Below are 14,599 nucleotides of genomic sequence, written 5' to 3' on the forward strand. Positions count from 1 at the left end.
AGGTTGACAGATCACAAAACAGAAAAAAATACAGGCAGAAGTAGAGCTAGAAGGCAATGTGACCTCAGCTGCTAGCTGCGTTACATAAACTATCATATGATTAAACATGCAGTAAGTCCTCCTTTAACACTGTTGATAGGCTCTTGGAAACTGCAACTTTAAGCAGAACTATGAGCAGCAGGTCCTCAAACGACATCATTTCATTCAATATGGTTTTATTATAACATTGACTAAAAAATTGGCTTTTCTCACACATCATTTTGCTTAAAGTCATAGTTTCCAAGCATCGATTGAGGACATTAAGTGAGAATTTATTGTATATATTTTTACTAAGGGCCAAAAATATTAAGGTGAATAAAGATCTCGAGGTGAGACGGTGTATAAGTGGCATGCCAAGCAGAGGGAACCCCCATGCAGATGCACAGAAACTACCATGCACGGAGTCACGCACCCATCAATATTTGTTGGACTCCTGCCATGTGCAAAGGAATTATATCAGGCTGTGGAGCCCCATGTTGAGCAAAACCAGAGTCCTGGCATTCACACACCAATGAGAAAGATAAACGCTAATCAAGTCATTGCACAAAAGTCTGTAGAATGACAGTAGTCAGGAGGGCTATGAAGAAGGGTCACATGGTAAAATGAGAGAATGAACAGGGAGACTGGCCTCATCAGGGGGATCAGAGACCTCTTCCCCAAATAAGCAATGCTTGGCCTGAGAACTGAATGATGAGACCTTAACTAGGTGAAGAAAATAGAGCAAAGAATCCCAGGAAGAGGAATATGGGTGGCAAATTGCAGGACTGAAAGAATGCAACGTGTGTTTAGGGCAAAGAGACCCCTAGAGAGAATGAGCAGCATGAAGCCAGAAGGCTGGAAGGAGCAAGCTTCTCAGGGGCTGCAGACCATGTTACTAGTTTAGTCTTTACCTGCAGGGAGAGAGGAAGTCACCGACAGGAAAATTACAGGAACACCCAAGAAAGTCTGAAAATGGCAGATGAGTTCTCTGTGTATGCATAAAGTGTGTCTCCACTTTACTTAGCATCTCAATAAACTATATATTTGGGTTACCCTGAGTAGCTGGGCATGCCCCAAATGAGAGAAAATATTTAATTAACATCATTAACTTAGGTTGGGCACGGTGGCTCACAACTGTAATCCCACGATTTTGGGAGGCCGTGGTAAGTGGATCACTTGAGCTCATGAGTTTCAGACCAGCCTGGGAAACATGGCAAAATCCCATTTCTACTAAAAATACAAAAATCCTGGTGCATGCTTGTAGTCCCAGCTACTTGGGGGGCTGAGGTGGAAGGATCTCTTGAACCTGGTAGGTGGAGGTTGCAGTAAACTGAGATTATGCCACTGCATTCCAGCCAGCCTGGGTGACAGAGCATGACTCCACCAACAAACAAACAAGCAAACAACAAAAAAAAGACAAAAAGTAATAAAAGAAAAAGCATGTTATCTTAGTAATTGCATTCCCATAATCAGTATTTTTAAAATGAATTTTCTATCAACACATAAGAAAAACCTCTAAATTCTGAACTACTACTGAAACGTAAATGCCCGGGATATAAATTCACAATTCAATGTTCAATTTTTAGTGACTTGAAGAATACTGGTCAAACAGCGGAGTTCTTTTTTTTCTTTTTTTTTTTTTTGAGACAGAGTTTTGCTCTTGTTACCCAGGCCAGAAGGCAGTAGTGCAATCTTGGCTCACTACAACCTCTTTCTCCCAGGTTCAAGCAATTCTCCTGCCTTGGCCTTCTAAGTAGCTGGGATTACAAGCACCCACTACCACACCCAGCTAAATTTTTTGTATTTTTAGTAGAGATGAGGTTTCACCATGTCAGCCAAGCTGGTCTTGAACTGCTGACCTCAGGTAATCCACCCTCCTTGGCCTCCCAAAGTGCTGGGATTAAGGCATGAGCCAACACGCCCAGTCCAGAGTTCTAATTCTGACTCTCTCTTATTAGTCATATGGCCTTGCACAAGTCTCCAAATTCATTGTGCTATTATCTGTAATAGAAAAATATTAGAAACACCCTAAAGGCCCATACATCGGAGTTTGGTTGATAAACTCTGGTACAAATACAAAAAAGATTTCTGTTAAACTATATAAAGTGATATCCGGACCATATTACTAAGTAAAAAAAAAAAAAGGACGATATATAGTATGCTACATTTTGTGTGATAAAGACAAAGTGTTGAGATTCACTGAGGGTGGTTGGCAAAATATTAAGGAAATTATTAGGGAAAGTTATAAGATTATAGTCTCAAACCTTTTGGAAGGCTGAAAGGTTTTCATAAACTTGTAATAATGGAACAGACTGAAGGCAGCCAGTTCTCACCTTAGAGCATTAGGTCATAGGATGAAGATTAGGGATAATAGAAGCTTCCCCAGTTAAGTCTGTTTACCCCACATTCCTTTGTCTCTACTCTAATTGTTTACTCATGTAAAGTTTGTGCTGGACAGTCCTCTTAGGGGAAGGTTGAAGAGGGATTACCCATTAATGGTGTTTGTTCTGGGCCCTGGAACCAAAGGTCTTATCATTTATAAAACCACTTTTAACCATGTTAATTATTCATAAGTGTGTTGACTTAGAACCTCTGTCATTAAATCTATACTAAATAAATGCAAGGAGGAACAGCTAGTAGGGGGTCGGATAGCTGTAACTGCCCTCTGAGAGTAGCTGACGACCTCCCTAGCCCACTCATTCACTGTACTCGGTGTGTGAGTGCATTTTATTCATTTGTCGTGGAGTCAGAGTTTGCTGGACAGACCCCCCACAGGTGATGATCAACATCTCAACAAAATATATATTCATTCATTTATTTAAAAAAGAGAAATACAGAATATATGATGAATGAATATATATTCATTTATTTATTTTTTAAAAAGAAATTCAGAAAGGATAAATAAGAAATAAATGAATTTGGTTACACAAAGAGGGTTAATAAGGAGATGGAATGGAAAAAAATAAAAAGGGGATGGGACCTGACTTGGTGTAACTTTCCTATTGTTTTGAATTTGAACCATGTTGGTATTTTACATATTCAAAAAATAAAGTTAAATCAACAAGAATGGGGGAACAGAGACTTGAAAGTGAAAGAAATGAATAAACTTGATTATAATCAAATTGGTAACACAATTGGAAAGAAAAAATAATCCAAACAACTTTTGGACACAGCAACAAAGTATTCTAAGTTATACACTTTCAGTGTAATAGAGTCTGAGAGTCTAAGACCACCCCCGTCCCCCCCAGAAAAAGAATCTTAAACTTACTTGCTAGGTTTGCTTTTGGTAATGGTGTTGGTGAGGCAGTTCTGGAACTATTTTGTGTATATTGCAAGACTGAGCAAATGAGTGAACGTCTATTGACATTTTGAGGTAGCAGGGATTTCACTGTGGGAGAAAAAAGATTCTATATTATTGGATTGGGTATCAGTTGGTGGTATCATTAAGAATTCATGATTTTGATGAAGTATTTTCCTCTTCTGTCCATTGAAAGACCCTAAAAACAATTTTGCCACAGAGTAGTGAGCACACACCACACCCATATCTTGCTTTCTAAATACCATTCACCAGACTCTTTGGAAGCATAGATCATTTCAAGGTGAGCCTGCAACATCTTGTTGTGCCAGAAATGACAAAAGTGCTCAATAACTGAGGAAGATGTGTCAAAGAGATACAAGAACCAGTTTAAGGGAGCTCCCACTCATTAAATTTAGGGCAATGCATACTCAGCAAAATAGAATTCATGAGTTCATATTGAAATTAAAAAGAATTTATTTTTGAGACACAGTCTCGCTCTGTTACCCAGGCTGGAGTGCAATGGTACAATCTCAGCTTCCTGCAACCTCCACCTCCTGGGTTCAAGCGATTCTTCTGCCTCAGCCTCCCAAGTAGCTGGGATTACAGATGCATACCCAGCTCCTTTTTTTTTTTTTTTTTTTTTTTTTTCTTTGTATTTTGTATTTCACTATGTTGCTCAGGCTGATCTCGAACTCCTAAGCTCAGTCAATCCACCTGCCTTGGCCTCCCGAAGTGCTAGGATTATAGGCGTGAGCCACCACACCTGGCCAAAAAGAAATTTTATAGGGATTAGGAAGAGAAGGGAAGCCTTTTTAGAGAAAAATGCCAACTAATAAACATAGACAAAATGACAGAAATACAAAATGGCCAGTCAGGCAAGGTGGTTCACACCTGTAATCCCAACACTTTGGGAGTCCTGAAGCAGGCAGATCACTTAAGTTCAGGAATTCGAAACCAGCCTCGTCAACATGATGAAATCCCCATCTCTAATAAAAATACAAAAAAAAAAAAAAAAAAAGCTTGGCATGGTGGTGCACACCTGTAATCGCAGCTGATCAGGAAGCTGAGGCAGGAAAATCAGGACCCAGGAGGTGGAGGTTGCAGTGAGCCAAGATCAAGCCACTGTACTCCGGCCTGGGTAGCAGAGCAAGACTCTGTCTCAAAAAAAGAAAAGAAAAGAAAAAGAATAAAAAATTGACATTTCAATGGCCTGGCACTATGGTTCACACCTGTAATCCCAATACTTTGGGAGGCCAAGGCAGGTAGATCACTTGAGGTCAGGAGTTTTGAGAACAGCCTGGCCGATATGGTGAAACCCTGTCTCTACTAAAAATACATAAATTAGCCAGGCAGCCTGGTGGCAGGTGCCTGTAATCCCAGCTACTTGGGAGGCTAAGGCCGGAGAATCACTTGAACCCAGGAGGCAGAGGTTGCAGTGAGCCTAGATGGCACCACTGCACTCCAACCTGGGCAACAGAGCGAGACTGTCTCAAAAAAAAAAAAGGAAAAAAATATTGCCATTTTATAACTACCATAGTAATGTTTGATTCACGAAGGAATCATCTGTGGATACTAAAACCACTGGGAGAAAGTTGGGGAAAAAGGTATTCACACAGTCTCAAAGTAGCACGTCCCAAGTTATATTTTAATTACAAAGAAAAGGAATAAGTATGACAAAGAAATCCAGTAGATACCACCTTAATTAAGAACAAATTCAACATCACCAATTTTTAAAACAATTCATATAAGGTGCTAAGCCCTATGACACAACCACACCCTATGCAATATTCTTGCCAATAATGTTTAACCAAAGTCTAGTCATGAGAAAACAATCAGACATCTGCAGAAGAACTGGCCTGAACTCTTCAAAGATGTCAATATCATGAACAAATTTTAAAAGGCTGGCAAACTGTTTTAAAGAACACTGAAGAGACATAAAAATAAATGCAAGGTCTACCATTGCTCAAATCTTGAAATAAAAAACAAAAACTGACCTGAGCATGGCAGCACGAACCTGTGTTTCCAGCTGCTCAGGTGGCGAAGATGGGAGGAACGCCTGAGCCCAGGAGTTCGATACCAGACCAGGCAACAGGATGAGACCTAGTCTCTAAAAGTATGAATTAAAAATTAAAATTAAAAACCATGCTGGAAAACATTATTGGGCCAATTGCAGAAATTTAAATATAGACTTCATATTAGAAAATAGTATTTTGTGAATGTTAAATATGACCAGAGTATCATCTTTGCATCATGCTTATATATAGGAAAAAGTTCTAATTTTTGAGAGAGTCATGCAGTATGTTTTGGGGCTTGGGTGTCACGATATTTGTAATTCTCAAATGGTTCAGCTAAGGATATACACATACAAAGGGAGAGAAAAGAAGAAAATGTGCCAAAAATGGTAAAATTAGTGACATTTAAATAGCATATGAATGTTCATTGCACATTTTTCACAAATGTTCTGTAAGTGTGACATTTTTCAAAGTAAAATATTGGGGATAAGAAAAAGAGGAAGGTGGTTTTTTTTTTTTTTTGTTTTTTTGCAGTCATGACAAGATGAGAGCATAGTTAGGCAATCTGAGAACCAGTATATATTCCTCTGGGCTGATGCTTTCCCAGAGTGCAAGCCCTCACCGAGAAATTAAGCAAAAACAGAAGTGGCGGGTGGTAAAGGTGATTGAGGGTTTCTCCATCTTTCCTCCCTCCCTCCTTCCTAGTCTGGGCACCAGGGCCTGTGACCACTTTGTTAGCAGAGAGGTAGCTGCCAGTCAGCTTCAGTAGGCCTGTGCCCCCTGCCATTCTGGCGGCCTCCATGCTGAGCTCCCGGCTCACGCAGAGAGGGACGCGCAGTGACGAGCAGCCGAAGCAGCTTTGCAAATAAGCGGCATTTGGATGACCAGGAGTCACTGGTGTATGCAGCCCAGCAGCGTCAAATCCCTGGCAGCAAAGAGGCTTTTCCTCACCGGCACCGGGTGCTTGCCCCCACCCCTCCTATATATGAAGTAGTGTCAGAGACCATGCAGTCAGCCCCGGGAATTCAGTACTCTAACACCCAGCTACCAGGTTTCAGTCATGCCACAGAGCTCTGGCAGTCATGGGCCCACCATACCATCAGTTCATAGCAGCCATCATCACCCAACAGCTGGGCAGCCCCACAGAGGCCAGGTGGTCCAAGGTCATGCTCCTCCAGCCCCACCAGTTTCATTAGTGCCAGGACAGCAACAGTTTCAGAGGCTGAAGAGCAGAGAAATGCCAAGGCACCTGGAGGAAACTACACTTCAGCGTTGATGGAGCAGGCAGTGTATGCCCAGGTGGCTCGTCTCTTTAAAAACCAGGAAGATTTGTTGTCAGAATTTGGACAGTTCCTACCAGATGCCAGCAGCTCCACACTTTTAAGCAAAACAACTGCTGAGAAGGTCGATTCTGGGAGAAATGATCATGGAGGCACTGTCAAGAAGCCCCAACTGAACAACAGACTGCAAAGGCCTAGGCAGAATGGCTGCCAAATCCGCAGACACCCTACAGAAACCACCCCTCCAGTGAAGCTTGATGTAGTTTTAGAAACCAATCTGTCAACAATCTGGGTTCTGGAAGCAATACAGAAACTTTCCCACTTGTCTGCTGAGAAACAAGCCAAATTTTGCTTGGACAACACCCTTGGGGGCACATCAGAAGTCACTCAGAGAAAAGCACTCCAGAGGATATATGCTGATAAGCAGCTGACATCATGGATGGTCTGAGAAAGAATCCCTCCATTGCAGTTGTCCTTAAAAGCTTAAAGATGAAAGAGGAAGAATGGTGAGAGCCTCAGAGAGGCTTTAACAAAGCACAGCGAGAACAAAATGAAATACTACTTGTAGTCTCTGGACCACCAGTGGATCAACTTTAAGCAGAATGACACCAAGTCCTGAGGTCTAAGAGCTTACTCAGTGAGATTGAGAGAGTATCTGGGACTAGGGACTTGGATGAATGGAAACCATCATTCTCAGCAAACTGACACAAGATCAGAAAATCAAACACCGCATGTTCTCACTCATAGCGGATGTTGATGTAGAAGATTATTACCCAGCTTCCCTGGACATGGTGCAGAGCCTGCTAGATGGCGGCATAGACTCATCACAGTATAAAGAGTCACCGAGAGAGATGCTCACCATTCATGCCTACGTTGCCTTTACCATGGACACTGATCCAGAGCATTGTCAGACAGTGAATACGATATTTATGGGATCAAGACTGTACCTGAGAATGAAGAGGAAGAGACACTGGTCACCAAGGTCCGTGCGTTGGACCTGAAGACTCTATTCCTCGCAGGAAACCAGAAGTCCCCACTGGGGTCAAGTGGGAAAACTATTTTGCAAGTACAGGGAACAGGGAGGTGATGTGCTCTCTAGAATTAAAATTAAAAACCTGATCCATGCAGGCATTTCCCATAAGCAGCATTCCAAGGTGTGGAAATGGTGCGTGAACCAACACACCAGGAAGTTCAAGGCCAACGCTGGGCCTGGACACTTCCAGACATTGCTGTAGACGGTGCTGGAGAAACAGAACCCAGCCTCCAAACAGATTGAGCTGGATTTGCTGCGAACTCTGCCCAATAACAAACATTACTCTGCCCCTCCTCAGAAGGCATACGGAAGTTACACAACATCCTCCTCACCTTCTCCTGGCAGAATCCAGATAGCAGATACTGCCAAGACCTAAACAGGTGGGTGTGTGGCATAAAATGTTCCCATTTGCCGTTAGGCAACTTATAGGCCCAGGTGCTGCCTGGCAGCTCCCTCCATTCCCGGTTGACCAAGAAAAGTCAATATTTTAAGAGAAAAAGTAGTTACAGCAAGCCAGCATTCATGACACAATACCCCCATTTCTAGAAGAACTGAGAGAAACAACATGCTTTCAGAAAGTTTTAAGAAAACAAGAGCTAAATTCATTTGAAACACTCGGAGTCTCATTTTTTCTGTTTGCCCTCATGACACGGGTTTTGATCAGAAGTTGGATTTTTTTAGTTTATAATGCATGGAATAGAAATTGGTGGTCATCCCTAGTTTATACAGTATACAGGATCTTTTTGTGAATCAAGAAGTTGCCCGAAACAATTATTCAACCGATTGAAACTTAGCCCTTGATGGATTTAAACTTGTTTCCTTTTCAACTAGAATCTTGAACAGGTCTTGCATACTTTCATACTTTCATAGGCAGAGGATGCTGAAAAGCCTGTCACGTTTTCTTGGTGATCCAGGCTCATTCTCCTGAGCTGTGCAGGGATGGGATAAGGCCTCTGGAGGACTCAGGTCTGCTCCTCATGAACTCTTCCCATCACTGCACTTTGCTCTGACTGCTTCTTACCTGGCTGGCACGCTTTCTGCTTACTGCTGTCCTTACAGTTCATTTATATTCCTCTCTGAGTAATGAAAATAGGTAACCAAGCTTGTTAGAAATATGGATAAAAACATGCACACAAATGTTCACTGTGGCACTGTTTACAATAGCAAAAACCTGGAACCAACCCAAATGGCCATCGATGATAGACTGGCCAGGGAAAATATGGCACATATACACCATGGAATACTATGCAGCTATCAAAAAGAATGAGTTCCTGTCCTTTGTAGAGACATGGATAAACCTGGAAACCATCATTCTCAGCAAATTGACACAAGAACAGAAAATCAAACACTGCATGTTTTCACTCATAGGTGGGTGTTGAACAATGAGAACACATGGACACAGGGAGGGGAGCATCACACACTGAGGTCTGTGGGAGGGAACTAGGGGAGGGACAGCAGGGGGTGGAGAGATGGGGATGGATAACATGGGGAGAAATGCCAGATATAGGTGACTGAGAGGAAGGCGGCACATCACAGTGCCAGGTGTGTACCTATGCAACTATCTTACATGTTCTTCACATGTACCCCAAAACCTAAAATGCAATAAAATAAAAAAAGAAATATGGATTAAAAAAAAAAATTAAGCAAAAACAGAATCAGTAAATGAATACGAAGCATCCAGTGAGATTTGAATTTCAGATAAGCAACGAACAATTTTTTGGTATAAGAATGTTCCACCAGGCAGGGTGGCTCACGCCTGTAATCCTAGCACTTTGGGAGGCCGAGGCAGACGCATCGCCCGAGGTCAGGAGTTTGAGACCAGCCTAACCAACATGGAGAAACCCTGTCTCTACGGAAAAAAAAGAAAAAGAAAAAAAAATTAGCTGGGCATAGTGGCTCATGTCTGTAATTCTAGCTACTCGGGAGGCTGAGGCAGGAGAATCGCTTGAACCCAGGAGGTAGAGGTTACGGTGAGCCAAGATGGCACCATTGCACTCCAGCCTGGGTAACAAAAGCAAAACACAGTCTCAAAAAAAAAAAAAAAAAGAATATTCTAAATAGTGTGTGGGACTCACTTTACTTGCTCTGGCAACCCCACTGAGAGGCACTTTGGTCTGTTCCATGTCCAAGGCATAAAGCATGCCATTTCAGGAACCAGGACAGTTCAAGGTCAGGTCTATTTATCTCTTTTATTTACTGTTTTTATTTAATGGACCTCTATTTTCTTGAATGAAGACCACTCCTCGGGCTGTATTTTGTCCTTACATATTGGCATTGTAACTATCTTAGGCTCAATTTTTTCTTACTGAATTTCCAAGCTCTTTTCTACTCCTACCACCTTTGGCTACCCAGTCCTTCCCAGTTCTCATTCTCTTCACTGCTTTTTCCCTTTTCAACTTCCATCTCTTTGGCCCAGGAGGGAATATCGTACCTCCAAAACAATGAATGATCACTAGCAAGGATTGCTTCTGGAAATGTGAATGATTGAATTAATGCCACCCAACATCATTATTTAAATGCTTTGACATAGGCTGACCTGGGTCTCTCCTCTCCCAAAAGAAACCCTAGATGTCTTGACATAGCTTTTTTGATACATTTGGCAACCATCAGGTTCAGAGCAGGTTAGCATAAGAACTAATTAATGTGTTACACTCTTAATTTTCCTCTTACCACTCAAGCCCCTTCTTTTTTGGTCTTCTTTTTCCAGTTCCTCTTATTTTTCTTAAGGTCTAAGTGTTAGACAGTATCACTATTAAATCCTGGGCCTTTTCTCGTCTCTCTCTCAGACCTCATACTTCTCAAAGTTCAATCAGATAATTATCAACTTCATGATTTTTGCCATCTCTGGATAATTATTTACTTATTAATAATTTTCTGTAAATAGATTTTACTTTTAAAAATGTACACATTTTAAAAGAAAGCTTTATGTCACAACTCTAATTGAAAATCCAGTTTCACAAATAGAAGATAAATCTAAACATAAAAACAACAAACAAAAAAAATATATAATTTAACTTTTTACTTAAATTTCAAATAATCAGTAAGAACAAATCATTACAAATACAAAAATTTATAAAAATACACACCCCAATGAGAAAAATTGAACTGTTCCTGATTCATTAAGAACAATAGATGTTTGGCGTCATGTTCTTTGACTCTTGCTTACAGGTAGGGAAGCTGAAGCCCACAAGGGCAAACAACTTGCCTAAGATCAAAGCAAAATGCAGGCAGAGCTGGAACCATGGTCTTGAGACCACTGAGTCCCAGCTGCAGATAGTGGTCACACAATTCAGAAAGGAACAGTAGCTCTTTGAGGTATAAGGATTCAGTCAGGGAACAGGATCTTGGTACATGGCGTAGTGAAAAGAATATAAACCTTGAAGTCAGAAAGACCTTGGTGAAGTCTTAAATAGACCAGTAAAATCATGCTACCGTCTGCCTGTGATTGTGATTTTGCCAGTTTAAGCCTTTGTTTTCTTTCCTTCCTTCCTTCCTTCTTTTTCTTTCCTTCCTTCCTTCTTTCTCTTTCTTTCCTTCCTTCCTTCCTTCTTTCTTTTTTGAGATGGAGTCTTGCTCTGTCACCCAGGCTGGAGTGCAGTGGAGCAATCTCAGCTCACTGCAAAATCTGCCGCCTGGGTTCAAGAAATTCTGTCTCAGCCTCCTAAGTAGCTGGGACTACAGGCACTCACCACCATGCGGGGCTAATTTTTGTATTTTATTCGAGATGGGGTTTCACCATATTGGTCAGGCTGGTCTCAAACTCCTGACCCAGGTGATCTACCCACCTCAGCCTCCCAAAGTGCTGGGATTATAGGCGTGAGCCACCATGCCTGATTGAAGCCTTCATTTTCTAGCATAACTCACAAATTGTATAATTTTAAGAGGACAATCAGACATATGTACTTAGTTTTCAGCCCAGTGGTTATCCAATCAGTAGAAATTTCTTTCCTTCCTCTCCTGCTTTTATATCACCCACACAGCTCAGATGTGCCCAACACCAGCTCTATTTCCTTTTGAAAGAGATACAGATTCTTTGAAGAATCTGTATTTATTTCCATTGTATCTCTGTGTCCAGGACTAGGAGAAGGGCCTCTATCTGTGCAAGGCTGATTGGTAAGGTGACAGGCACCAGTTTCTTGGCTTCTGCTGCAGGGTGAGTCTTTAAAGATGAAGATGGCCTAAAGATGAGTCTGAAAGCCAGAGGATAACCCCAGCTTTCAGCAGTGATGGGTGATCTACAGGCTATAAAGAAGTAGCCCTGTGGCCCAGGAATAGACTCAGCTTCCAGATCCAGTGAATGCACAGAGACTTCTAGAAAAGTCTAACCCTGGGAAAGCCCTAAGGTCAGCGTTATGGTTAGCAAGAAATCTACATCATTTGATGAGTGTGAAGAGAAGAGAGCTATTCCCATGGAGACAGTTTGAGAGGCATAGCTGTGGGATCTAAGAAACAGCTGGGAGTTGAGTATTCAATGTCCACAGAAGAAGATGTGGCTGAGACTTAGAAGTGGGGAGAAGAGGGAAGGACAGGGTGGCTGGTCTTCATGGCACAGGAAGGAAAGCAGAACTTCCATTCATCACTTTGGGGGTGAGATTAGTTGAGGGCAAATTGTAAAGCATGTAACCCATCCATAGAATGGAATCTGGGGGAAGTTGATCACCTAATGGAAATGTTTAATGGTTTCAGCATTGTAAAAATAATAGGAAACAGGGCCGGGCGCAGTGGCTCAAGCCTGTAATCCCAGCACTTTGGGAGGCCGAGGCGGGTGGATCACGAGGTCAACAGATCGAGACCATCCTGGTCAACATGGTGAAACCCCATCTCTACTAAAAATACAAAAAATTAGCTGGGCATGGTGGCGCGTGCCTGTAATCCCAGCTACTCAGGAGGCTGAGGCAGGAGAATTGCCTGAACCCAGGGGGCGGAGGTTGCGGTGAGCCGAGATCGCGCCATTGCACTCCAGCCTGGGTAACAAGAGCGAAACTCCGTCTCAAAAAATAATAATAATAATAATAGGAAACAATAAAAAGGAGAAAACCAAAATTGGGACTTTCAGGCATACTTGAGATTCCATGTGTTCTTGGAAGGAATCCAGGTGGGTCTGGATTCTTTATGGTGCCATGGAAGACAGGTGGCAAAGTAACCAAGAGATTGCCACAACTAGGCGTGGACCACCCATTCTGAAAGTGGGCCTGGAAGTACAGGGTGGGTCAAAAGGAGCAAATCACTGGAGATGAACTAAGGGAAGAAAACATGCCATGAGTTCACGAGTCTTAAACCTCAGCATCGGATGCCAACAAGACGGCTAAGGAGAGAGACTGGAAAGACCAGAAAAGCAAGAGGACTTCTCTAAGACCTTGTGGATATGTGTTCAGGGATCTTTTTTACCAATCATACAACTGTAGCTCATCTAATCCTCCTCAGAGGGCATCCAAAGGGAGTGAAGAAGGAAATCTGAACGATGGGGCATATATCCAAAGAAGGTGGAACCAGAGAAGAGGTTATTTAAATTTGAAAAGATTGAGATAAACTAACTGGCAAGTTCAAAAGTTGTTTCCATAGTTCCTAGAGGCGAGTAGAGTGTCAGAGCAAGAATAGATCAGTTTCAGAGGAGAAAGTGCATTCATCTGAGTCAGATCATCAGTGTTCAATTTCAGAACATATGTTGCCTTTACGAGATATTCAACACTGCAAGAACTGGGACTTCGTTTTCCTCACATCACAGGCACATATCAGGCATTCAACATTTGCTGAATACATAAAATGAATGAATAAATAAATGACTCATTCTAGAATAGCAAAGCTTAGGTTTTAATTATTATGAGTATGCTACCTCACTGATTTTCCTAAGATTTAAAAACATGCTCTGGAAATAAAAATTTTTTGCTTTACACAACATATCTGGAATAATTTAAACTAAGAGACTCTTTGGCAGGGAGAATCAGGATATCCTGATAGCTCTTTGCTATTCCTCAAGTCACAGAAGTCAGAAAAGTCCAGTCGAAGCCTTATGTAAATAAAAGGTCTTTGCAAAGACTGCTTAAGTAGAGTTTCCCAAGGACACTTGGGAAGGTTGCCTCTTTCCCAATACAACATTGTAGCTCTTCTCTCTCCATCTTCCATCAACCATGGGGCAAAAGAAAGATCATCTGTCTCCTTTGATATTCTAAAGAGGTTGATGTCTGACTGGAAGTTCTTCTCTGCCCAAACATCAAAATTCTAAACATATTTTTCAATTTTCCCACATATAGCCTGATTTACAGGAAAGCTGAAATATGTTCCAGATCTGGAGACATACTTGATTAATGAAGGTATAATGAGCATTGTTGGCTGCCATCCATTCTCACCTTTCTCCTTCAGAATAGGACCCAGATTTTATTCAGTATCTCACTCTCCCTCGTGTAACTCAAGTGCCCCTAAAGCAAGCTGGCCCATGCCCCTAGCTCCCAGGATAGACCTGATGGTCTAAGGCAGTAGTTCTCAGATTGGGAGTTGATTTTGCTCTTCACAGATATTTGGTAATGCCTAAAATGTGACATTTTTTAGTGTCACAGTGTGGGGGGAGGCATCTAGTGAGCAGAGGCCAGAAATGCTGCTAAACATCCTACCATGCACAGGTCAAGCCACAACAAAGAATTGTCCAACCCAAAAAGAGAATAGTCCTGAGGTAGAAAACCCTGGTTAAAGGGTTATGGTATCCCACTTACAAGTGAGTGATTTAAGAAGAAGACTTTTCAGTTAGGAAAACAATCTGCAAAATGGCTGCCAAGAGACACCAGACATTTACAACCTCACCCACCCACCTCAGCAAGAAAAGACCAAGGCAATAACTACAGAGCTAAGATTTGAATGGAGTGTCGAAGGGAAAGTGCTAGAATGCAGTGGGGAAGCAGAGGTGCAGCTGTGATGATTAGAAGTCTAGGTGGGCAGCCTGGAGGCACCTGGACTCTGCAGCATT

At 41.9% G+C, this 14,599-nt stretch overlaps 1 pseudogene; it reads left to right on the forward strand.

Moving 5' to 3' along the window:
* Positions 1 to 7,339: 7,339 nt before the first annotated feature.
* LOC100386704 (TBC1 domain family member 2B pseudogene) lies at positions 7,340 to 8,085 on the forward strand (annotated as a pseudogene).
* The last annotated feature ends 6,514 nt before the right edge of the window (positions 8,086 to 14,599 follow it).

This window comes from Callithrix jacchus, chromosome 1 (genome assembly GCF_049354715.1).
Source record: "Callithrix jacchus isolate 240 chromosome 1, calJac240_pri, whole genome shotgun sequence".
Classification (NCBI taxonomy): Eukaryota; Metazoa; Chordata; class Mammalia; order Primates; family Cebidae; genus Callithrix; species Callithrix jacchus.